The sequence below is a fragment of the Aquarana catesbeiana genome, linkage group LG09 (assembly GCF_042186555.1).
Source record: "Aquarana catesbeiana isolate 2022-GZ linkage group LG09, ASM4218655v1, whole genome shotgun sequence".
In the NCBI taxonomy this organism is placed as follows: domain Eukaryota; kingdom Metazoa; phylum Chordata; class Amphibia; order Anura; family Ranidae; genus Aquarana; species Aquarana catesbeiana.
The window spans coordinates 62,447,176-62,471,555 of NC_133332.1; positions in this window are offsets into that span (position 1 = coordinate 62,447,176).

Below are 24,380 nucleotides of genomic sequence, written 5' to 3' on the forward strand. Positions count from 1 at the left end.
AAAAATATTGAGGTGCTGATATCTATTGATCAAGATATCTTGAAGGTCTATAAAGTGACTTGTGTTATACTGATGTGCTGATGTAAAACATAAAACATGTGGTAAAACAATATGTGATCAATATCATGTGCAGAAAAAAAACACAAATAAATATAGTAACAGTAACTGGCTCCAAACAAATTCATATAAAAAATGTGCAAACCAGGCACACAGCAAACGGACACAAAAATAAAGTGCCTAGTGCAAACGGACAAGGTATCAGTGACAACTGCCTAAAAAATTTTGTGACAATGTACTACGAAAAGTCCACAAATAAAAGTGCAAAAATGTCGATCCTCTTTTGGCAAGTAAGGTGACTAGCACAAATAGTGATATTTTCTTTCTTCGTGCAACACACCACACATCAGTGGGCAGTGGCCCCTTACCTGCAGGTAACGGGGTAATAGCAGTACCCACATAAAAGCAGTAACACAAAGCATAAATCCGACGAGCAGCGAGCTCGTATCTCCAGTAAACACAGAGTGTCTTTCCCGTCACTGCGCGTGACGTCACGGCACACAACGAAGTTGGCACTCTGCCATTCGGAAGTTTTTTCATCCCTGCATCTTGAATAAGGGCCGCCATGCCTGAAATTGGCTAATGCTATTACCCCATTACCTGCAGGTAAGGGGCCACTGCCCATTGATGTGTGGTGTGTTGCACGAAGAAAGAAAATATCACTATTTGTGCTAATCACCTTACTTGCCAAAAGAGGATCACCATTTTTGCACTTTTATTTGTGGACTTTTCTTAGTTCATTGTCACAAATTTTTTTAGGCAATTGCCATTGATACCTTGTCCGTTTGCACTAGTCACTTTATTTTTGTGTCCGTTTGCTGTGTACCTGGTTTGCACAATATTTATATGAATTTTATTGGAGCCAGTTACTGTTACTATATTTATTTGTGTTTTTTTCTGCACATGATATTGATCACATGTTGTTTTACCACATGTTTTATCTTTTACATCAGCACGTCAGAATAACACAAGTCACTTTATAGACCTTCAAGATATCTTGATCAATAGATATCAGCACCTCAATATTTTTTGTATACAATATTTTTTGTATATATATTTTTTATATTTTCACATATTTATGTAGTATACAGTTTTCAAATGGATTAGCGCAGCACCATACTTTTATTGATATATTTTACTAATAGGGGCAGGGTGTACCCTATCCGGAGCAGGCGGCTTTTCCTAGTGTTATATTCATTATTTCTATACTCTTTCTCTCCCTCTGTACATGGTAGCGCAGGAATAATTTTATTGTTTACACAAGAGCCAGATCAATTTTGTATTGCTGGAAGTTCCAGTTCTGTTTATCTGCGACTCATCAGGGACACACAGCAAACCTCAAAGTGCCAGAAGACCTGGAACATTTCTGCGGCACCCTGGATATCCCATATGTGGAAGTTCCAGACTGGTACAGCGGTTTCCGCCTACTTCCCCTTAACAGAGTCCCATCCATGGAAGGAATAGATGAAGCAGGCAACTTCACCCTGGGTCGCCGCCGCCCACACCACTTTCCTTCCCGCACAAATGCGAGAGCCTCGGAAACACCTTGTAACGACAGCCCAACTGCCTCACCAGCCCACCGTAGGGCACGCCTTACCTAATCAGGGAGATACTTAATCCTCATACCTTCCTAACACCTTATACATGGCACTAAGCTTATCCCTCACTAACCTGAGACCTACTGCTCGTAAACAAGTCACGTGCTTTAATTAACTTTTACTAACAACAAGTTGGTGGAACGCCAATGCAGTTTTTGCCTCAAAAGGGGGCAGCAACTCTGATCTTGACCAACTGGACCCCCCTCGGCCACAGCATTCCTCTCCTCGAACCCATTATCCTCATGCCACCCAATGGATTATCTAATAACTAAGCTCAGCTAATAGGCTCTCACATTCATCACAAAGCGGTGAACACATAGTCCGCCACTGAGCTAATACCCTCACACCTATGGCGCTTCCCGAGATTTCCCACAATTAGACTAACTCATATGACACCTCAGTTACAACATAAAACAAAGCAGGAGGTTGGGACTTTAAATGAGATGGTTGACTCGTGTAGATAAATGTAAACAAATTTTATTGTTGGAATACAAAGTATATAAATTATATAAATACATGACAATGGTGTAGTTTGAGTGAGAGAATCACTGAGTAAATGTTAACACATCAGTGCATGTGTACAGCAATAGTACCATAGTATTCACAGTTATATACATAGTCAGCACGGCACAACAATAAATTGATAAAAAATGTATTTAACCACCTCAATACTGGGCACTTTCGCCCCCTTCCTTCCCGGACCAATTTTCAGCTTTTAGCGCTCTCGCACTTTTAATGACAATTACTCGGTCATTCTACGCTGTACCCAAATGAAATTTTTATCATTTTGTTTGCACAAATAGAGCTTTCTTTTGGTGGTATTTATTCACGACTCAATTTTTTTTTTTGCGATATAAGCACAAAAATAGCGGAAATTTGGGAAAAAAAAATAATATTTTCTTCTTTCTGTTTTAAAAGAAATCCAATAAAATCGAATCTTGTCATACATTTAAGCCAAAATGTATTCTGCTACATGTTTTTGATAAAAAAAATCCTTTTAAGTGTATAATAATTGGTTTGTGTGATCACGGACATATGTATGCAAATGATCATGTACAGATGTGCGCAGGTGATCACGTACATATGTGTGCAGATTACCATTGGGACATGTGATTTTAGTGGGACATATGTGGGGGACAGCTTTTTTTATTATTTGAGGACATGTGTTTTGGGGATATGTGTTTTGGGGACATGTGTTTTGGGGACATTGTGTGGGGACATGTGTGTTTTACATTATGTGGGGACATGTGTGTGTTTTACATTGTATGGGGACATGTGTGTTGACACTAGGTTGGTGATCAGTGAGTAAAAAGCTGTAAAAAACAGCTCATACTCACTGATCATCAGCCGGCTGCAGCGATCCCCTCTCCTCTCCTCAGTGACAACTTCCGTGTGAGGAGAGGAGAGCTGATCGCCTAGCAACCGGCTGTGTTTACATCACATGATGGCTGTGATTGGACACGGCTGTCATGTGATCAGGAGGGCCAATCACAGAGCCCTCCTGCCGATCCGAGATGCGCCGTGTCCGGGTGACACGAGCACATCGGGATCACGCCGCTGCGCGGACACACGCGTGCGATCCCGCTCCTTCTGAGGGACGTTCCTGAATGTCCACTCAGAAGGAGAGAGCGCCCACCCGGCCGTTTATGTACATTGGCCGGGTGGGAAGTAGTTAAAGCAATAGATACACGTGACAGTTGGCAGCCTTGAGTAGTACAAAAGATTAAAAAGTATGACATGTCCATAAATAAATAAATATCCTAGTAGGGCACATAGCTATATCCTTAAAGCCCGATGTGTTTCTGTGTAAAGAACACTTCTTCAGGGGCGGATATTGTGAAATATCTGTAAAAAACACACATGACATAATGGTTAGTCCTGATGTTGAGGTAGGTACAACAGGACAAACCATGGCTGTTGACCCTATGTACTTACGTGCCAACAGATAACGACGGCATGCACCATGGGCAGGACGGATTGCAAGAGTGAAAGATAGGTAACGTCCCTGTCCATGCCTGCTAGACCATGAGTCAGCGGTAATATGCACCTTACCACTGACCGCCCTGTCCAGTGAGGCATGGACATTGCCTTCCACATGCCGGTAGAGAGCCGGAATCGCCTTCTGTGAAAAAAAGTGGCGTTTGGGAACCTGCCACTGATGTAACCGCACATTCTACAAACTCACGGAAGGGGCAGAGTCTACCAACTGAAAAGGCAGCAGTTGAAGTGCTAGCAATTTAGCCAAGCTGGCATTCAACTGCTGGGCATGTGGATGGCTGGGAGCAAACTTCTTTCGCCGGTGGAGCAACTGGGGTAGGGAAATCTGCCTGCTAGAATCGGACATTGGTGTACTGATAGCAGATTGCCCGCAAGTACTTGGCAGTGGCACACCTAATTCTACACCTTCATTCCTCTCAGTGGAGGTTTCTGAAAGGACTGAAGGTACAGTGTGCTTGGAGATCCCAGCTGATGAGGAGGAGCAAGGAGAGGTCCGCCTTGTTCTTTGGTGTGGGTCTTTTAGGTAGTGTTGCCAATGGACTGCATGGGAGATAGACATATGTCTGATTAAGCATGTGGTGCCCAAGTGCTTGCTGTCTAGTCCATGCTTGATACGCTTCAGACAGAAGTTGCAAATAGCAACGGTGCGATCTGCTGCATACGTCTCAAAAAAGGCCCACACCAAAGAACTTTTGGAATAATGCGTGGAGTCACCAGTGCCCTGCACTTTACGAGCTTTGCGGTGTGATTCAGTCGGTTGGCTGCCCTTAAGCTGGCCCCTGGAGGGCATCCTGCCTCATTGGAGATGTGCCTCCTCCTCCTCCTCTCTCCTATCAGGCACTCACGTAGAGTAAGTGAGCTCATCATCCCCTCCCTCCTCGTCACTATAGCAAACCTGGCAGTATGCTGCAGCTGGGGGAACATGACTGCCAGTTTGTCGTCCTTCTTGGGCAACCCCTCTCTCTGGGCTCATGTTACTGCCTTCCTCAAGCTGGGTACCATCATCGGAGCCTTCAAAACGCTGCGCATCCTCCTGCAGCATGTACTCGACACTGTGGTCGAACAGTTCGGGGGACTCCTCCGGTGGGGCTAGGGAAGGACTAACTGATGATGACCTCGAGTCCAAGGAATAAGCCACTTTGGCACCTGCATTGGCAGCCAAGGTAGCCTGGGTGACAGAGGATGAGGAGGATGAGGATGGCTTGGTCATCCACTCTACCAACTCTTCGGCATGTTGTGGCTCAACACGGCCAGCTGCCGAGAAAAAGGACAAGCATGCCCCCGTCCACGTGCTGATAAGGATGCACTGTGTCCACGACCAGCACTGTTGCCTCTAGACACAGAGCCTGCTTGCCCTCTCTTATTGGCCTGTGACTGTCTGCCTCTCCTCGTTGGCCTTCCAGACATACTGTCTTTGATGTATTGGAATAGGTACACAAGGAATGGCCTGCAGTGAGATGTAGCTGCACAAAGCTGGGGTGTATATATATACTGATTATACTGCAACTAGCTGAATCGCCTGCCTGCCTGTAGTATTATTAGAAAGAGAACACCAGCAACTGTCTGCAGTTAGCTTTAGTTGCACACTGCGCACAGGATACAGTACATTGATTGAAAATACTGCAGCTGCCTGCCTGAGGTATTACTAGAAAGAGAACACCAGCAATTGTCTGCAGTTAGCTTTAGTTGCACACTGCACACAGGATACAGTACACTGACTGAAAATACTGCAGCTGCCTGCCTGAGGTATTATTAGAAAGAGAACACCTGCAAATGTCTGCAGTTAGCTTTAGTTGCACGCTGTGCACACGATACTGTACACTGACTGAAAATACTGCAGCTGCCTGCCTGAGGTATTAATAGAAAGAGAACACCAGCAATTGTCTGCAGTTAGCTTTAGTTGCACACTGCGCACAGGATACAGTACACTGACTGAAAATACTGCAGCTGCCTGCCTGAGGTATTATTAGAAAGAGAACACCAGCAATTGTCTGCAGTTAGCTTTAGTTGCACACTGTGCACAGGATACAGTACACTGACTGAAAATACTGCAGCTGCCTGCCTGAGGTATTAATAGAAAGAGAACACCAGCAATTGTCTGCAGTTAGCTTTAGTTGCACACTGCGCACAGGATACAGTACACTGTACACTTTTTTTTTTTTTCTCTGGTTCCATCAGTCTATCAATTAAGGGGGGTGGTTAATTGCTCACAGGTGCCTATTTAACTGGCTGTAGGACTCAGTCTGAGCATGCTCAGTCTGAGGCTGTGGAACTCGGTGTAAGTGGAGCTGGTATAAGTGGGAGTTAAAAACCAGAGTTTAAAACAGGAGGTTATAACAGGGGTCATAGTACCTGTGTAGTGTGAGTATCTGAGTGTTGTCTGAGTAGTGTGTGTGGATCGTTAGTACTTGTGTATTGTGTACTGTATACTTGAGTATTGCGAGTGCACGTAGGTCTGCGACTGTTCTGCGATTGCACGTAGGTCTGTGAGTACCTGCGTATTGTCTTGTTGTGTACCTGTGTATTGTCTTGAGTATTAGTGCCAGGAAGCTAGCTGTAAGGTAATTTGGACAGGGTAAAATCCCCAAATCCTCACTATATTTAATAGGTACGATGCCCGGCGGGTGTGCAGAGGCGACTCTTTGTACATCTTGCCGCATGTATGCGTTCCTTGATCATCCGATCGAGGGCGAATACTGCTGTGCAAAATGTAAGCACATTGTTTCCCTGGAAGCCCAGGTTCTGAATCTGGGGAGGCAACTGTCAGCACTGAGAAGTCCCTCCATACTAAAGGTGAGCCAGGAACGTACACGGCAGGTGCCGGCAGGGGCCAGCACAGAGGCTGGTGGAGACAAAGAGGTGCAGGCACTAGCAAAGAGTAGATGGGTGACAGTCAGGAGGGGTAGAGGGGGAAGTGCCAGAGAGGCCGATCCAGGACTGGAGCATCCCAATAAGTACGCTCCATTGAGTGACATTGGTGAAACCAGTCAGGGACCAGCACTGCTGGAGATGAGGGACTCTCCTAGCTGCCAGGAGAAGAACTCCTCCAGTGAGAGTGGGGGGGGCAGCAAAGGGAAAGGAAAGACAGATTCTGGTGGTAGGGGGCTCAATTCTTAGAAGGACAGAGAGGACAATCTGTAACCAAGACCTGAAGCGCCGAACAGTATGTTGTCTACCGGGCGCTCGGGTTCGGCACATCACGGATCTTGTGGACAGATTACTGGGAGGGGCTGGGGAAGACCCGGCTGTCATGGTGCACGTTGGCACCAATGACAAAGTCAGAGGCAGATGGAGTGTCCTAAAGAACGGTTTTAGGGACTTAGGTGCTAAATTGAGGAAAAGGACCTCCAAGGTAGTGTTCTCAGGAATACTACCGGTACATCGAGCCACACCAGAAAGGCAGAGGGAGATTAGGGAAGTAAACAAGTGGCTGAAGAGCTGGTGTAGTAAGGAGGGGTTTGGGTTCCTGGAGGACTGGGCCGACTTCTCAGTCGGTAACCGGTACTATAGAAGGGACGGACTGCACCTAAATGAGGAGGGTGCAGACCTGCTGGGAATGATGATGGCCAAAAAGTTAGAGGGGTTTGTAAACTAGGCGATGGGGGGGAGGGTCCAGAGACAGTGATAGCCAGCGCGGAAGATATTCCAGAGGGTATTATTGGGGGCATTAGTGATAGGTTAACCAAAGCACAAAAACACAAGATGAGTATAGTAGCAAGTCCTAGTTGCAATCTTGAAACACCCAATACGAGGACAATATGCGACCGGTCTAAACTATGTGGCATGTTCACCAATGCCAGGAGCATGGCAGACAAGATGGGTCAACTAGAGATACTGTTGTACAAGGAGGATTTGGATTTTGTGGGAATTTCAGAGACCTGGTTCAACAGCTCTCATGATTGGCTGGCAAACATTCAAGGGTATACCCTATACCGCAAGGATATAGAGGGTAAAAAAGGGGGAGGGGTATGCCTATATATCAAGAATAATGTACAAGTGAATGTGAGAGATGACATCACTGAGGGAGCTAGTGAGGAGGTGGAATCCTTATGGGTAGAGCTCCAAAGGGATGAAGCTAAGGGGAAAATAATACTGGGAGTATGCTATAGGCCCCCTAACCTGAGGGAGGAAGTGGAGACGGATCTCCTATCACAAATTGGATTAGCAGCAAGGATGGGAAGTGTTATCATAATGGGGGATTTTAATTATCCAGACATACACTGGGCGGAGGGAACCGCGCATTCATTTAAGGCTCGCCAGTTCCTTAATGTCTTGCAGGACAATTTTATGGGTCAGATGGTAGACGCACCAACTAGAAATAAAACATTACTGGATCTACTGATTACCAACAATACAGACCTGATCACAGATGTGGAAATACGGGGCAATTTAGGTAACAGCGATCACAGGTCAATTAGTTTCAGTATAAATCACACAAATAGGAAGCATGAAGGGAACACAAAGACACTGAATTTCAAAAGAGCCAACTTCCCTAAACTACAAACCTTGCTAAAAGACATAAATTGGGATAAAATATTAGGAACAAAGAATATGGAGGAGAGATGGGTTTGCTTTAAGAGCATATTAAATAAGGGCATTAGCCAATGTATCCCATTGGGTAATAAATTTAAAAGAGCGAACAAAAATCCTGGATGGCTTAACTCCAATGTAAAACTGCATATAAAAGCAAAGGAGAAGGCCTTCAAAAAATACAAGGTTGAGGGATCATCCTCAGCATTCAGACTTTATAAAGAATGCAATAAGAAATGTAAGGGTGCAATTAGGACGGCTAAGATAGAACATGAAAGACACATAGCGGAGGAGAGCAAAAAAAATCCCAAGAAATTCTTTAAGTATGTAAACAGTTAAAAAGGGAGGACAAACCATATTGGCCCCATAAAGAATGAGGAAGGACATCTGGTTACAAAAGATGGGGAGATGGCAAAGGTATTGAATTTATTCTTCTCCTCAGTATTCACGAGTGAATCGGGGGGCTTCAGTAACCAAAACTGCAGTGTTTATCCATATGACACAACACAGGAAGCACCTACATGGTTAACAGAGGACGGAATTAAAATTAGACTTGAGAAACTTAACATTAATAAATCACCGGGACCAGATGGCTTGCATCCGAGGGTACTTAGGGAACTCAGTCAGGTGATTGCCAGACCGTTGTTCCTAATTTTTACAGACAGTCAATTGGCTGATTGGAGAAAAGCCAATGTAGCACCAATATTTAAAAAGGGCCCAAAAAACATCCCTGGGAATTACAGACCAGTTAGCCTAACATCAATAGTGTGTAAACTCTTGGAGGGGATGATAAGGGACTATATACAAGATTTTAGTAATAAGAATGATATCATTAGCAGTAATCAGCATGGATTCATGAAGAATCGTTCTTGCCAAACCAATCTATTAACCTTCTATGAGGAGGTGAGTTGCCATCTAGATAAAGGAAGGCCCGTAGACGTGGTGTATCTGGATTTTGCAAAAGCATTTGACACAGTTCCCCATAAACGTTTACTGTACAAAATAAGGTCCGTTGGCATGGACCATAGGGTGAGTACATGGATTGAAAACTGGCTACAAGGGCGTGTTCAGAGGGTGGTGATAAATGGGGAGTACTCAGAATGGTCAGGGGTGGGTAGTGGGGTTCCCCAGGGTTCTGTGCTGGGACCAATCCTATTTAATTTGTTCATAAACGACCTGGAGGATGGAATAAACAGTTCAATCTCTGTATTTGCAGACGATACTAAGCTAAGCAGGGCAATAACTTCTCCGCAGGATGTGGAAATCTTGCAAAAAGACCTGAACAAATTAATGTAGTGGGCGACTACATGGCAAATGAGGTTCAATGTAGAAAAATGTAAAATAATGCATTTGGGTGGCAAAAATATGAATGCAATCTATACACTGGGGGGAGAACCTCTGGGGGAATCTAGGATGGAAAAGGACCTGGGGGTCCTAGTAGATGATGGGCTCAGCAATGGCATGCAATGCCAAGCTGCTGCTAATAAAGCAAACAGAATATTGGCATGCATTAAAAGGGGGATCAACTCCAGAGATAAAACGATAATTCTCCCGCTCTACAAGACTCTGGTCCGGCCACACCTGGAGTATGCTGTCCAGTTCTGGGCACTAGTCCTCAGGAGGGATGTACTGGAAATGGAGCGAGTACAAAGAAGGGCAACAAAGCTAATAAAGGGTCTGGAGGATCTTAGTTATGAGGAAAGGTTGCGAGCACTTAACTTATTCTCTCTGGAGAAGAGACGCTTGAGAGGGGATATGATTTCAATTTACAAATACTGTACTGGTGACCCCACAATAGGGATAAAACTTTTTCGCAGAAGAGAGTTTAATAAGACTCGTGGCCACTCATTACAATTAGAAGAAAAGAGGTTTAACCTTAAACTACGTAGAGGGTTCTTTACTGTAAGAGCGGCAAGGATGTGGAATTCCCTTCCACAGGCGGTGGTCTCAGCGGGGAGCATTGATAGCTTCAAGAAACTATTAGATAATCACCTGAATGACCGCAACATACAGGGATATGTAATGAAATACTGACACATAATCACACACATAGGTTGGACTTGATGGACTTGTGTCTTTTTTCAACCTCACCTACTATGTAACTATGTAACCAGCAATTGTCTGCAGTTAGCTTTAGTTGCACACTGTGCACAGGATACAGTACAGTGACTGAAAATACTGCAGCTGCCTGCCTGAGGTATTAATAGAAAGAGAACACCAGCAATTGTCTGCAGTTAGCTTTAGTTGCAAACTGCGCACAGGATACAGTACACTGACTGAAAATACTGCAGCTGCCTGCCTGAGGTATTAATAGAAAGAGAACACCAGCAATTGTCTGCAGTTAGCTGTAGTTGCACACTGCAGAGGATACAGTACACTGACTGAAAATAATGCAGCTGCCTGCCTGAGGTATTATTAGAAAGAGAACACCAGCAATTGTCTGCAGTTAGCTTTAGTTGCACACTGTGCACAGGATACAGTACACTGACTGAAAATACTTCGCTTCCTGCCTGTAAGTATATTAGGAAGAGAATAACAGGAACAGATCTAGCTAACTGAATACAGTATATATATATATATATATATATATATATATATATATATATATATATATATATATATATATATATAAACAACACCTGGGATGCATACAAAATACACTGACTGAAAATACTGCAGCTGGCCTGCCTAAGGTATTATTATAAAGAGAACACCAGTAATTGTCTGCAGTTAGCTTTAGTTGCACACTGTGCACAGGATACAGTACATGTGATTTGCACTGTGTACTTACAGTTTACTACCCCCTTAAATGTCACATATGGATCCATATATAATCAGAGAAACACAATAGCACATTATTATTATTATTATACAGTATTCATATAGCGTCAACAGTTTGCACAGCGCTTTACAATATATAGGTACAGTACAATTACAATACAGATTAATACAGAAGGAATAGAAGGGCCCTGCTCATGGCACTTACAATCTAAGGGGCCACATATTAACCACTTGCCACCCGTCCACAGTACTTTTACTGTGGACAGGCAGCATGGTTAGGCTCAGCAACATAAATACACATTGCCTGACTCATGTGCATTTGCACGCCTCCTGCATCATGGAATATCCTTAATAATGCATTGAATATAAACCATGTAAGCAGCTATGGATGAGCAGGGAATAGAATCGGCAGTACTGTTTTAAAAGAAATCAATCTATTTGGATATCTAAGTAATTTTAAAGTAAATCTAACGAAATCTGATTTATTAAATATCTCACTACCTAGAGATCAGGTTTCTTCACTGGTAGCGTTGTTTCCTTTTCACTTGCAAGAAGTAGCAGTGGAATATTTAGGAGTTAAAATTCCAACAGATTTTACAAACCGAATTGTTATTATGGTCGAAGCTTTCTTTATCATGGTTTGGCCGTATTAATTCTATTAAGATGGATACTTTCCCAAAGTATCTATATTTATTCCAAACCTTACCTATTAAACTACCCAAAACATTAAATGGAATTAACTGGAAAACACTTTGCTGATCAAAAAATCATGGAGGAGCAGCTTTGCCAGATTATGAGTGTTATTATATAGCAGCTATATTCTCTCGTATTCTAGATTGGTTCCATCAGCCCGATGATAAACAATGGGTTCAATTGGAAATTGATTCTTCCCCATTAAATCCTAAAGCTTCTTTGTGGCTCTGTTTTAAAGATATAGGATTGCGGTCTTCTTGGCCTTGGTTTACTTGTATGGTTTTGGAGTGTTGGCATCATTATTTAAAATTATCCCCTCTCTTCTATTCCAGCTCCACTCACTCCTTTAATAGACAATCCTTCTTTATCTATTGGTGTTCATTCAAATGCTATTTTAACTTAGGACAAATTCTACTGGCCTCAGATTAGGCATATAATTTTGGAAGGTACCTTTATGCCATTAGTAAATTTTCAAGCTCTACATGATCATAAAAAAGGTATTTGGTTTGTTTATCTGCAATTGCAGAGTTTTTACTCCTCTTTGACCCCGAAACACTCTATCCATCGACCGCTTACAGATTTTGAGCAGCTATGTATATCTTTGGAACCACCAACACACACTATATCTAAGATATATATGTTATTATTTATTTTTAACTACCCTGGTTTACCATCATATACGGTCAAATGGGAGATGGAGCTAAATAGATTAATACAAGAGGAAGATCAAATTTTTATCAATACCCATCAACTCTCAATAGCTTGTGACACCCAAGAGCGCAATTTTCAACTGGTGGTATCGTACTCCGGTTAACTTATTTTTACATCACAATCAGATATATGCTGGTGTTGTAATGTCGCCATAGGTAACTTATCTCATCTCTGGTGGGCTTGTCCCCCTATCAATTATGGGATCAAGTAATCAGCTTATATAATATTGTTATGGGTGAATCAATCAACAACTTGGTTGAATTCTCTCTTTTCTTTTTCATCTCGATCACTATCTAAAACAAAAAAATCTCTTCTTTGTTTCTTTCTCTAAGCAATTAGACAATTGATACCCAGATACTGGAAAACTTCTACTGCTCCTTCAATTTTGGAGTGGATTGAGACTCTTAATGGTATTATGCATATGGAGATACTGGTAGCTGAAAATAATGATACTATACAGAAGTTTAATGGGGTGTGGCAGACCTGGATAATATTTAAAGATTCAGCAAAGTTCTTGGAATTTTTTAATTCCTAAGATCATTTTTATTGGAACATACATATTCTAACTTTGTTTGTTTCAAATCTGTAAAAAGTTGAAGAAAAAACCTATAATTGTACACCATTATATGTGTTTTCCCCCCGTTTTTTCTTTACCCCCCCCCCCCTTTTTGTTTTATTATATTTTTTTTTTTCTCGTCCTGAATATAGCGAGGGTTTTTAGAGAGATGTGTTTATTTTATAAGTTAGTAATTATGAAATTAATGAACATCTCAGCTATCAATATGTATTCAGGATGACTGTATTGGTTTGTGTATAGCTTGTTTGTTGCTGTTTGTGAAAAACTTTGAAAACTTTGAAAACTAATAAAAACATATTGGAATGAAGAGTTCTCACAGTCTTCACAGATTCTTGACAACTGCCACCTGGAGCTGCAAAAAAAAAAAAAACTACACTATAACCATTCTCAGTACAGCAGCCCCAATTTTGACAGTGTTGAATTGGAGCAGCACTGTCCAGCCACTAAACAATATTTGTCGCTTTTGTCTCTCAAATTTTACGTTCTAATTTCTCTTTCAAGACAAAGCATGTCTTGTCTCTCCCTCTCATATTATGACCTAACCAAGCTGCTTAAATAATACTCATCCACTGCAAAATACAGTATTTGTGGCAATCTTCTTTTAGATAGTACATTCTCATTTTTATTGCAAGATACAACTTGCCTTGTCCCTTTCTATTTGCTCTTAGTCAAGTGTTTGGGTACTGTCCTGATCCTAACTAATTTCTATCACACACATTGCGGAAGTCTATACTTGGTATATTCTGGAAATAATTGAGGATGCTGAGATGGGAGTGGATTTTGGGGATGTGGGATTGTGGTTTTGAAGTGTTTCTGTGCACTGTTTTTACATTTTATTAAAGACAATGCAGATTGGTACTGTGTAAAAAGAAGCTCACAGACTATACTAATAAAGTATTTTGTCACTGGCCAATTAGTGTAAAGCTGAGGGCTTTTTTTTCTGTTGGGTAAACTTTTCCAGTAGTGTTTAGATCTGTTGTGTCTGCTTCTTCCATTAGTCAAGTAGTTCAGATCTATTACCTACTGATCAAAAAAGGTATTTTATTTTAGGTTGAAATCAGATTGGATTTCACATCCAAAATACATGATGAAAGAGTATAGAGTTGCTAATGCTGTCCGTGAAATTCATACTGTTTTATAGCACCACATACATCTTAAATGCATCTCCAAAGTATGAAGTTTAAATGATTGGTGTTTTTTCCTTGTCACCCTTGAAGTTGCAATACATGGACCCTCTCCTCACTGTATTGTATTTTTAAAAAAATGTTTTTGCTTTGGTAGATGTCTGTAGCAGTGTTCAGCTCAGCATGCCCTTTTTGGCAATATATTGCCTATTGGCCTTGAAAACTGTCAGAATTTGGTTCACTCAGCATATACAATGGGGTTCACAGCTAATTTTGGATTTCAAGCAGATTTCAAAGAACCCAGATGAATCAAACCTGGACAAATTTACTCATCCCTGCTCCTTAATGGGATACCCAAAAATATTGAGATAAAAGCACTATTTATTTCCTTTAACCACTTCAGCCCTGGAAAATTTTACCCCCGTTCCTGACCAGAGCACTTTTTAAAATTTGGCATTGCTTCGTTTTTAACTGACGATTGCGAGGTCGTTTGACGCTGTACCCAAATAAAATTTCTGTCCTTTTTTTCCCCAGAAACAGAGCTTTCTTTTGGTGGTATTTGATCACCTCTGCGACAATTTTTTGCTATAATAAATATCCCCAAATTTTTTTGGAAAAAACACATTTCTTCATCAGTTTAGGCCAATATATATTCTTCTACATATTTTTGGTAAAAAAAACCGCAATAAGCGTATATTGATTGGTTTGCGCAAAAGTTATAGTGTCTGCAAACTATGGGAAAGATTTATGGCATTTTTATGGGATTTTTATTTTTTTATTTTTCTTTACTAGTAAGTGATCTACAATTTTTATCAGTACTGCGACATCGCGATGGACAGATCGGAGACTTTTGACTCGTTTTTGGGACCATTGGCATTTATACAGCGATCGGTGCTATAAAAATACATTGATTACTGTGTAAATGTCACTGGCAGGGAAGGGGTTAACACTAGGGGGCGATCAAGGGGTTAATTGTGTGTTCTAACTGTATGGGGATAGGATTGATTAGGAGAGGAGACATATCGTTTTTCCTACTTAGTAGGAACAAACAATATGGCTCCTCTCTGACAGCACAGGGATTTGTGTGTTTACACACACAAATTCCCGTGCTGGCGCTCATGCACGCAATTGCGTGTGAGTATTTTGCAGCTCTCATTTGTTTTTGAAAATGAAGAAAGATAAGAAAAATGTTTTTTTTTTCTTTTTTCAATTTTCAAAACTTTGTGACAAAAAGTGAGGTCTGCAAAATACTCACCATACCTCTCAGCAAATAGCTTGGGGTGTCTACTTTCCAAAATGGGGTCATTTGGGGTGGTTTTGTGCCATCTGGGCATTCCATGGCCTCCGAAACTGTGATAGGCAGTGAAGAGTAAAATCAAAATTTACACCCTTAGAAAGCCTGAAAGCGGTGATTGGTTTTCGGGGTCCCATAGGTGGCTAGGCTCCCAAAAAGTCTCACACATGTGGTATCCCCGTACTCGGGAGAAGCAACAGATTGTATTTTGGTGTGTAATTTCACATATTCCCATGGCATGTTAGAGCAATATATCATTTAGTGACAACTTTGTGCAAAAAAAAAAAAAATGTGTCTTTTTCCTGCAACTTGTGTCACAATATAAAATATTCCATGGACTCGACATGCCTCTCAGCAAATAGCTTGGGGTGTCTACTTTCCAAAATGGGGTCATTTGGGGGGGGGTTTGAACTGTCCTGGCATTTTATGCACAACATTTAGAAGCTTATGTCACACATCACCCAATCTTCTAACCACTTGAAGACAAAGCCCTTTCTGATACTTTTTGTTTACATGAAAAAATTATTTTTTTTGCAAGAAAATTACTTTGAACCCCCAAACATTATATATTTTCTTAAAGCAAAGGCCCTACAGATTAAAATGGTGGGTGTTTCATTTTTTTTTCACACAGTATTTGCGCAGCGATTTTTCAAACAAATTTTTTTGGGGGAAAAAAGACACTTTTTTAAATTTTAATGCACTAAAACACACTATATTGCCCAAATGTTTGATGAAATAAAAAAGATGATGTTAGGCCAAGTACAGGGATACCAAACACGACATGCTTTAAAATTGCGCACAAACGTGCAGTGGTGACAAACTAAATACATTTTTTAAAGCCTTTAAAAGCCTTTACAGGTTACCTCTTTAGATTTACAGAGGAGGTCTACTGCTAAAATGACTGCCCTCGATCTGACCTTCGTGGTGATACCTCACATGCATGGTGCAATTGCTGTTTACATTTGACACCAGATCGACGCTTGCGTTCGCCTTTGCGTGAGAGCTGGGGGGGACAGGGGTGCTTTTTTTTTTTTTTTTTTTTTTTTTGCTTTTTTATCCTATTTTTAAACTGTTCCTTTCATTTTATTTATTTTTTTTTTTCATTTTTATTGTTATTTCAGGGAATGTAAATATCCCCTATGATAGCAATAGGTAGTGACAGGTACTCTTTTTTGAAAAAAATGGGGTCTATTAGACCCTAGATCTCTCCTCTGCCCTCAAAGCATCTGACCACACCAAGATCGGTGTGATAAAATGCTTTCCCAATTTCCCAATGGTGCTATTTACATCCGGCGAAATCTAAGTCATAAAATGCTCGTAGCTTCCGGTTTCTTAGGCCATAGAGATGATTGGAGCCATTCTGGTCTCTGATCAGCTCTATGGTCAGCTGGCTGAATCACCGGCTGCATTCTCAGGTTCCCTGTTGGGACAGGAGAGCCAGAGAAAAACATGGAAGACGGTGGGGGGGCATTCCCTCCCACTGCTTGTAAAAGCAGTCTAGAGGCTAATTAGCTGCTAGGATTGCTTTTACATGAAAGTTGACCGCTGGCTGAAAAGAATGATACCAAGATGATACCTAAACCTGCAGGCATCATTCTTGTATAACCACTCAAAGTCCAGCAACTTACCAGTACGTTGCTGGTCCTTGTTGGGCATATATTGTAAACTTTTTTTTCATGCAGCCTGTGCGCTGAACGAAAAAAAGAGATTGATCCGTGGGTATGCCCACCATTAGAATACCTCCCTTCATCCACCCACTTCTAATGATGGGCATACATGCACCATTTACATATGCCGAAGCATGGGGACATCCGCCCCAAAAGGTAGGAGCAAATCGCTCCTTCGCCCTCTGCTTCGGCATACATCCTCTTTTTTTAACTGTGGTGGTGAAATCACCTCCTACAGCGCTGGAGTCACGGCTTTATGTATCGTGGGAGCAAACGCTGTTGCTGTCAAGATAAATAAATCCGCGCTGCAACTGAATGGTGTACCTTCTAAGTAAATGATGGTTAACAATAAAACAAAGTAACATTACAGTATAACATTAAGACTTACCATACCTGCAAAGCAAATACAAAAAAAACATAGTAAAAAATAAAAATTTTTTTAACGCAACCTGTACTTAAAATATATATATGCCGAAGCATGGTGGCATCCACCCGCAAAAGGTAGGAGCAAATCGCTCCTCTGCCCCTGCTTCCCCCATGCTTCGGCAAATATGCTCTTTTTTTTAACTGTGGTGGTGAAATCACCTCCGACAGCGCTGGAGTCACAGCTTTGTGTATCGTGGGAGCAAACGCTGTTGCTGTCAAGATAAATAAATCCGCTCTGCAGCTGAATGGCGTACCTGAAAACAAAAAAATGGTTAACAATAAAACACAGTAAACAATAAAGTATAAAAAAATTGCATACCTGAAAAGCAAACATAAAGACAAAGATAAAACATAATAACAATAAAACATTGCAGAATAGAATACAGTAAAAAAGAGCTGAACAATAGAGAGAGAATAGAGAGAGAACAATAAAAGGACAACTAATTTTGTTGTTTTTATTTTATATATTTTTTTGTGTTTTTTTTTTTTTTTTTTTTTTTTTATTTTTTTTACACTTTTTTTTGTAACTGTAACTTTTGTAACTGTAACCGATTCCAGGTTCGGGTCTCTCAAAATGCGATGGCATCTTGGGAGACCCTGTGAAAGTGTGCCTAGTTTGTGCAGTGCTGTACCCTAAGCTAATATTCAATTAGTGTATGGTAGCGTTCAAAACATTCACCAATGCAAAGACCAGGATTGCCAGGACAGAGGGGACAATAATACCGGGTGTTACGCCTATATCCGCGCTTGCTGCAGACACGACATCTTTTTTGGGGGGTTCGTTGAGTAGGGGTACTCGGGAGGACATAAAGAAAATGCCTCTCATGCAGCCGGCTTACTGCATTTGGTTGGAGAAGGTGAGGTGGAGCACCGTCTGGAAACAGAAGGACTCTGACGATCTCTTCCTGGAATTTAAGGAAGGATCCAGTCCGTCCTGAAGCTCTGTATAGCACATGAGCGTTCAGGAAAGCCAATTGAAATAAATAAACAGACACTTTCTTGTACCAGCATCTGGCCTTACGGGCAACTAGGTACGGCGCCAACAACTGGTCGTTGAGGTCCACCCCTTCCATATTTTGGTTATATTCGTGAGCACAGAGGGGTTTCTCCACAATACCAGACACCGTAGTAATTTGGACCGTCATGTCTGCATGAAGGAAAGTAAGAACGAAAACATTCTTATTATCCCTCCACTTCATAGTTACATAGTTACATATAGTTACATAGTAGGCGAGGTTGAAAAAAGACACAAGTCCATCAAGTCCAACCTATGTGTGTGATTATGTGTCAGTATTACATTACATATCCCTGTATATTGCGGTCATTCAGGTGATTATCTAATAGTTTCTTGAAGCTATCAATGCTCCCCGCTGAGACCACCGCCTGTGGAAGGGAATTCCACATCCTTGCCGCTCTTACAGTAAAGAACCCTCTACGTAGTTTAAGGTTAAACCTCTTTTCTTCTAATTGTAATGAGTGGCCACGAGTCTTATTAAACTCTCTTCTGCGAAAAAGTTTTATCCCTATTGTGGGGTCACCAGTACAGTATTTGTAAATTGAAATCATATCCCCTCTCAAGCGTCTCTTCTCCAGAGAGAATAAGTTCAGTGCTCGCAACCTTTCCTCATAACTAAGATCCTCCAGACCCTTTATTAGCTTTGTTGCCCTTCTTTGTACTCGCTCCATTTCCAGTACGTCCCTCCTGAGGACTGGTGCCCAGAACGGGACAGCATACTCCAGGTGCAGGCGGACCAGAGTCTTGTAGAGCGGGAGAATTATCGTTTTATCTCTGCAGTTGATCCCCCTTTTAATGCATGCCAATATTCTGTTTGCTTTATTAGCAGCAGCTTGGCATTGCATGCCATTGCTGAGCCTATCATCCACTAGGACCCCCAGGTCCTTTTCCATCCTAGATTCCCCCAGAGGTTCTCCCCCCAGTGTATACATTGCATTCATATTTTTGCCACCCAAATGCATTATTTTACATTTTTCTACATTGAACCTCATTTGCCATGTAGTCGCCCACTACATTAATTTGTTCAGGTCTTTTTGCAAGATTTCCACATCCTGCGGAGCATTTATTGCCCTGCTTAGCTTAGTATCGTCTGCAAATACAGAGATTGAACTGTTTATCCCATCCTCCAGGTCGTTTATGAACAAATTAAATAGGATTGGTCCCAGCACAGAACCCTGGGGAACCCCACTACCCACCCCTGACCATTCTGAGTACTCCCTATTTATCACCACCCTCTGAACACGCCCTTGTAGCCAGTTTTCAATCCATGTACTCACCCTATGGTCCATGCCAACGCACCTTATTTTGTACAGTAAACGTTTATGGGGAACTGTGTCAAATGCTTTTGCAAAATCCAGATACACCACGTCTACGGGCCTTCCTTTATCTAGATGGCAACTCACCTCCTCATAGAAGGTTAATAGATTGGTTTGGCAAGAACGATTCTTCATGAATCCATGCTGATTACTGCTAATGATATCATTCTTATTACTAAAATCTTGTATATAGTCCCTTATCATCCCCTCCAAGAGTTTACACACTATTGATGTTAGGCTAACTGGTCTGTAATTCCCAGGGATGTTTTTTGGGCCCTTTTTAAATATTGGTGCTACATTGGCTTTTCTCCAATCAGCTGGTACCATTCCAGTCAATAGACTGTCTGTAAAAATTAGGAACAACGGTCTGGCAATCACCTGACTGAGTTCCCTAAGTACCCTCGGATGCAAGCCATCTGGTCCCAGTGATTTATTAATGTTAAGTTTCTCAAGTCTAATTTTAATTCCGTCCTCTGATAACCATGTAGGTGCTTCCTGTGTTGTGTCATGAGGATAAACACTGCAGTTTTGGTTACTGAAGCCCCCCGATTCACTCGTGAAGACTGAGGAGAAGAATAAATTCAATACCTTTGCCATCTCCCCATCCTTTGTAACCAGATGTCCTTCCTCATTCTTTATGGGGCCAATATGGTCTGTCCTCCCTTTTTTACTGTTTACATACTTAAAGAATTTCTTGGGATTTTTTTTGCTCTCCTCCGCTATGTGTCTTTCATGTTCTATCTTAGCCATCCTAATTGCACCCTTACATTTCTTATTGCATTCTTTATAAATTCTGAATGCTGTGGATGATCCCTCAACCTTGTATTTTTTGAAGGCCTTCTCCTTTGCTTTTATATGCATTTTTACATTGGAGTTAAGCCATCCAGGATGTTTGTTCGCTCTTTTAAATTTATTACCCAATGGGATACATTGGCTAATGCCCTTATTTAATATGCTCTTAAAGCAAACCCATCTCTCCTCCGTATTCTTTGTTCCTAATATTTTATCCCAATTTATGCCTTTTAGCAAGGTTTGTAGTTTAGGGAAGTTTGCTCTTTTGAAATTCAGTGTCTTTGTGTTCCCTTCATGTTTCCTATTTGTGTGATTTATACTGAAACTAATTGACCTGTGATCGCTGTTACCTAAATTGCCCCGTATTTCCACATCTGTTATCAGGTCTGTATTGTTGGTAATCAGTAGATCTAGTAATGTTTTATTTCTAGTTGGTGCGTCTACCATCTGACCCATAAAATTGTCCTGCAAGACACTAAGGAACTGGCGAGCCTTAAATGAATGCGCGGTTCCCTCCGCCCAGTCTATGTCTGGATAATTAAAATCCCCCATTATAATAACACTTCCCATCCTTGCTGCTAATCCAATTTGTGATAGGAGATCCGTCTCCACTTCCTCCCTCAGGTTAGGGGGCCTATAGCATACTCCCAGTATTATTTTCCCCTTAGCTTCATCCCTAGGGAGCTCTACCCATAAAGATTCCACCTCCTCCCTAGCCCCCTCAGTGATGTCATCTCTCACATTCACTTGTACATTATTCTTGATATATAGGCATACCCCTCCCCCTTTTTTACCCTCTCTATCCTTGCGGTATAGGGTATACCCTTGAATGTTTGCCAGCCAATCATGAGAGCTGTTGAACCAGGTCTCTGAAATTCCCACAAAATCCAAATCCTCCTTTTACAACAGTATCTCTAGTTCACCCATCTTGTCCGCCAGGCTCCTGGCATTGGTGAACATGCCACATAGTTTAGACCGGTCGCATATTGTCCTCGTATTGGGTGTTTCAAGATTGCAACTTGGACTTGCTACTATACTCACCTTGTGTTTTTGGGCTTTGGTTAACCTACCACTAATGCCCCCAATACTACCCTCTGGAATATCTTCCGCGCTGGCTATCACTGTCTCTGGACCCTCCCCCCCATCGCCTAGTTTAAAAACCCCTCTAACTTTTTGGCCATCTTCATTCCCAGCAGATCTGCACCCTCCTCATTTAGGTGCAGTCCGTCCCTTCTATAGTACCGGTTACCGACTGAGAAGTCGGCCCAGTCCTCCAGGAACCCAAACCCCTCCTTACTACACCAGCTCTTCAGCCACTTGTTTACTTCCCTAATCTCCCTCTGCCTCTCTGGTGTGGCTCGATGTACTGGTAGTATTTCTGAGAACACTACCTTGGAGGTCCTTTTCCTCAATTTAGCTCCTAAGTCCCTAAAATTGTTCTTTAGGACACTCCATCTGCCTCTGACTTTGTCATTGGTGCCAACGTGCACCATGACAGCCGGGTCTTCCCCAGCCCCTCCCAGTAATCTGTCCACAAGATCCGTGATGTGCCGAACCCGAGCGCCCGGTAGACAACATACTGTTCGGCGCTTCAGGTCTTGGTTACAGATTGCCCTCTCTGTCCTTCTAAGAATTGAGTCCCCTACCACCAGAATCTGTCTTTCCTTTCCCTTTGCTGCCCCCCCACTCTCACTGGAGGAGTTCTTCTCCTGGCAGCTAGGAGAGTCCCTCATCTCCAGCAGTGCTGGTCCCTGACTGGTTACACCAATGTCACTCAATGGAGCGTACTTATTGAGATGCTCCAGTCCTGGATCGGCCTCTCTGGCACTTCCCCCTCTACCCCTCCTGACTGTCACCCATCTACTCTTTGCTAGTGCCTGCACCTCTTTGTCTCCACCCGCCTCTGTGCTGGCCCCTGCCGGCACCTGCCGTGTACGTTCCTGGCTCACCTTTAGTATGGAGGGACTTCTCAGTGCTGACAGTTGCTTCCCCAGATTCAGAACCTGGGCTTCCAGGGAAACAATGTGCTTACATTTTGCACAGCAGTATACTTCATAGCGAGCAAGTTATTACACTTGAAGCAGGCTCTCTCCCCTAGTCTAAGACGGGGGAGAGAGCGCGGTGCCACATGCTCCAATCTGCTGATCAAACAAGTGACTAAAAAGTGGCACGCTCGTGTAATAATTGTCCACGTACAAGTGGTACCCCTTTCCGAATAAGGGTGACACCAAGTCCCACACAATCTTGCCAGAGCTTCCTATGTAGTCAGGGCAGTTTGTCAGCTCTACGTGGCTATCTTTTTCCTCGTAAACCATAAAACTACACGTATAGCCTGTGGCCCTGTCACAGAGCTTATACATCTTGACCCCGTATCTGTCTGGGAAGGTACTGTTTGAATGACAAGCGGGCAGAAAACTTAATCAGGGACTCATCAACGCAGACAACTTGATGGGGAGTAAACAAGTCTGCAAAACGTTGGGGCTGAATTTTGTAGAGCCGATCGTATTCAGGGTCTCCACGAGGACGACAGAGTTCATTATCATTGAAGTGCATGAACCGCAAATCTGCTCGTATCGTGCCCTGAACAAGGGCATATGGTCAATTGGGTCAGTGGACCAATATGACCGCAACTCACTCTTTTTAGTTATGCCCATGTTGAGGGAAAGGCCCAGAAAGAGCTTAAGTTCGGAAACCGTAATTGGTCTCCAATCTCTGGCAAGGGAGGACTGGGGAATAGTGACAATGTGTTGACCAGCGTACAAATTGCTTTGGTCCACAATAGATCTATAGAGATCTTCGGTGAAAAACAGCGAATAAAAATCAAGTGACGTAAAATCAATTGTTTCCACCTGAATGCCGGGTTGGCCAGTGAATGGGGGAAGTACGGGTGCTGCAGATGTGGTGGGTTCCCAATTAGGATTGGCAAATGCAGCAGGAAGGGCACTATGGGCACGACAGGCCTGTGTTCATCTTCTTGGTGGCAGCGGGACACTACTTGTGCTTGCCACCTCACCAGCTTGAACTGCACTTATGGGACTCGCCACGTCACCACGTGATACTGCAGTGCTGGATAGACTACGACCAGGATGTACTAGGCTGCTGGTGCTTGCCAGTTCACCAGAAGGAATAGCGGGGCTAGTACTGCTCTGCTCCATACGAGGGACCTGCGGTTCTTGCACATCAACGATGGAAGAAGAAGTTCGGGGTCTGGTACGCCTGACCTTGGCAGGGACCACTCCATCGTCAGAGCTATCTGTCATGGTGCCGCTGTCGTCTACAGGATCGTATTATGAGCCTGAATCTGACAGATGAGTGACTTCCTCTTCACTATCTGTCATGCTCAGAAACGTGTAGGCCTCTTCACTAGTGTACCTTCGATTTGCCATTTTGGGCTCTAAATTTAGTGGTACACTAGTGAGACACATAGGTAAAAAAGCTCCTGACTGTTAGCGACTGTATCAAAACGCTACAAAAAAAACTGTTAGCGATCGCAGGGATCAGGCCTGACTCTGCGAACGCTGCAGTTATGTGTTTAGTGTTTTGTAAGTGACAGTGATCGATCTATACTGCACTTGGATGGGCTGGGCTGGGCTGGGCCAGGCGGAGGGGCAAAACGCAGGTGCTAGCAGGTATCTGGGCTGATCCCACTAACACTGCGTTTTTGGGAACCCTAAACTGCTGGGGACACTAGCATAGATCTGATCGGATCAGATATTGATCCGTTCAGATACTATACCACTAAGGGGGGTGTATGCTGCGTGCGTGGGTGTTAGCGGTACTGGCACTAACCTGACGCTGCCT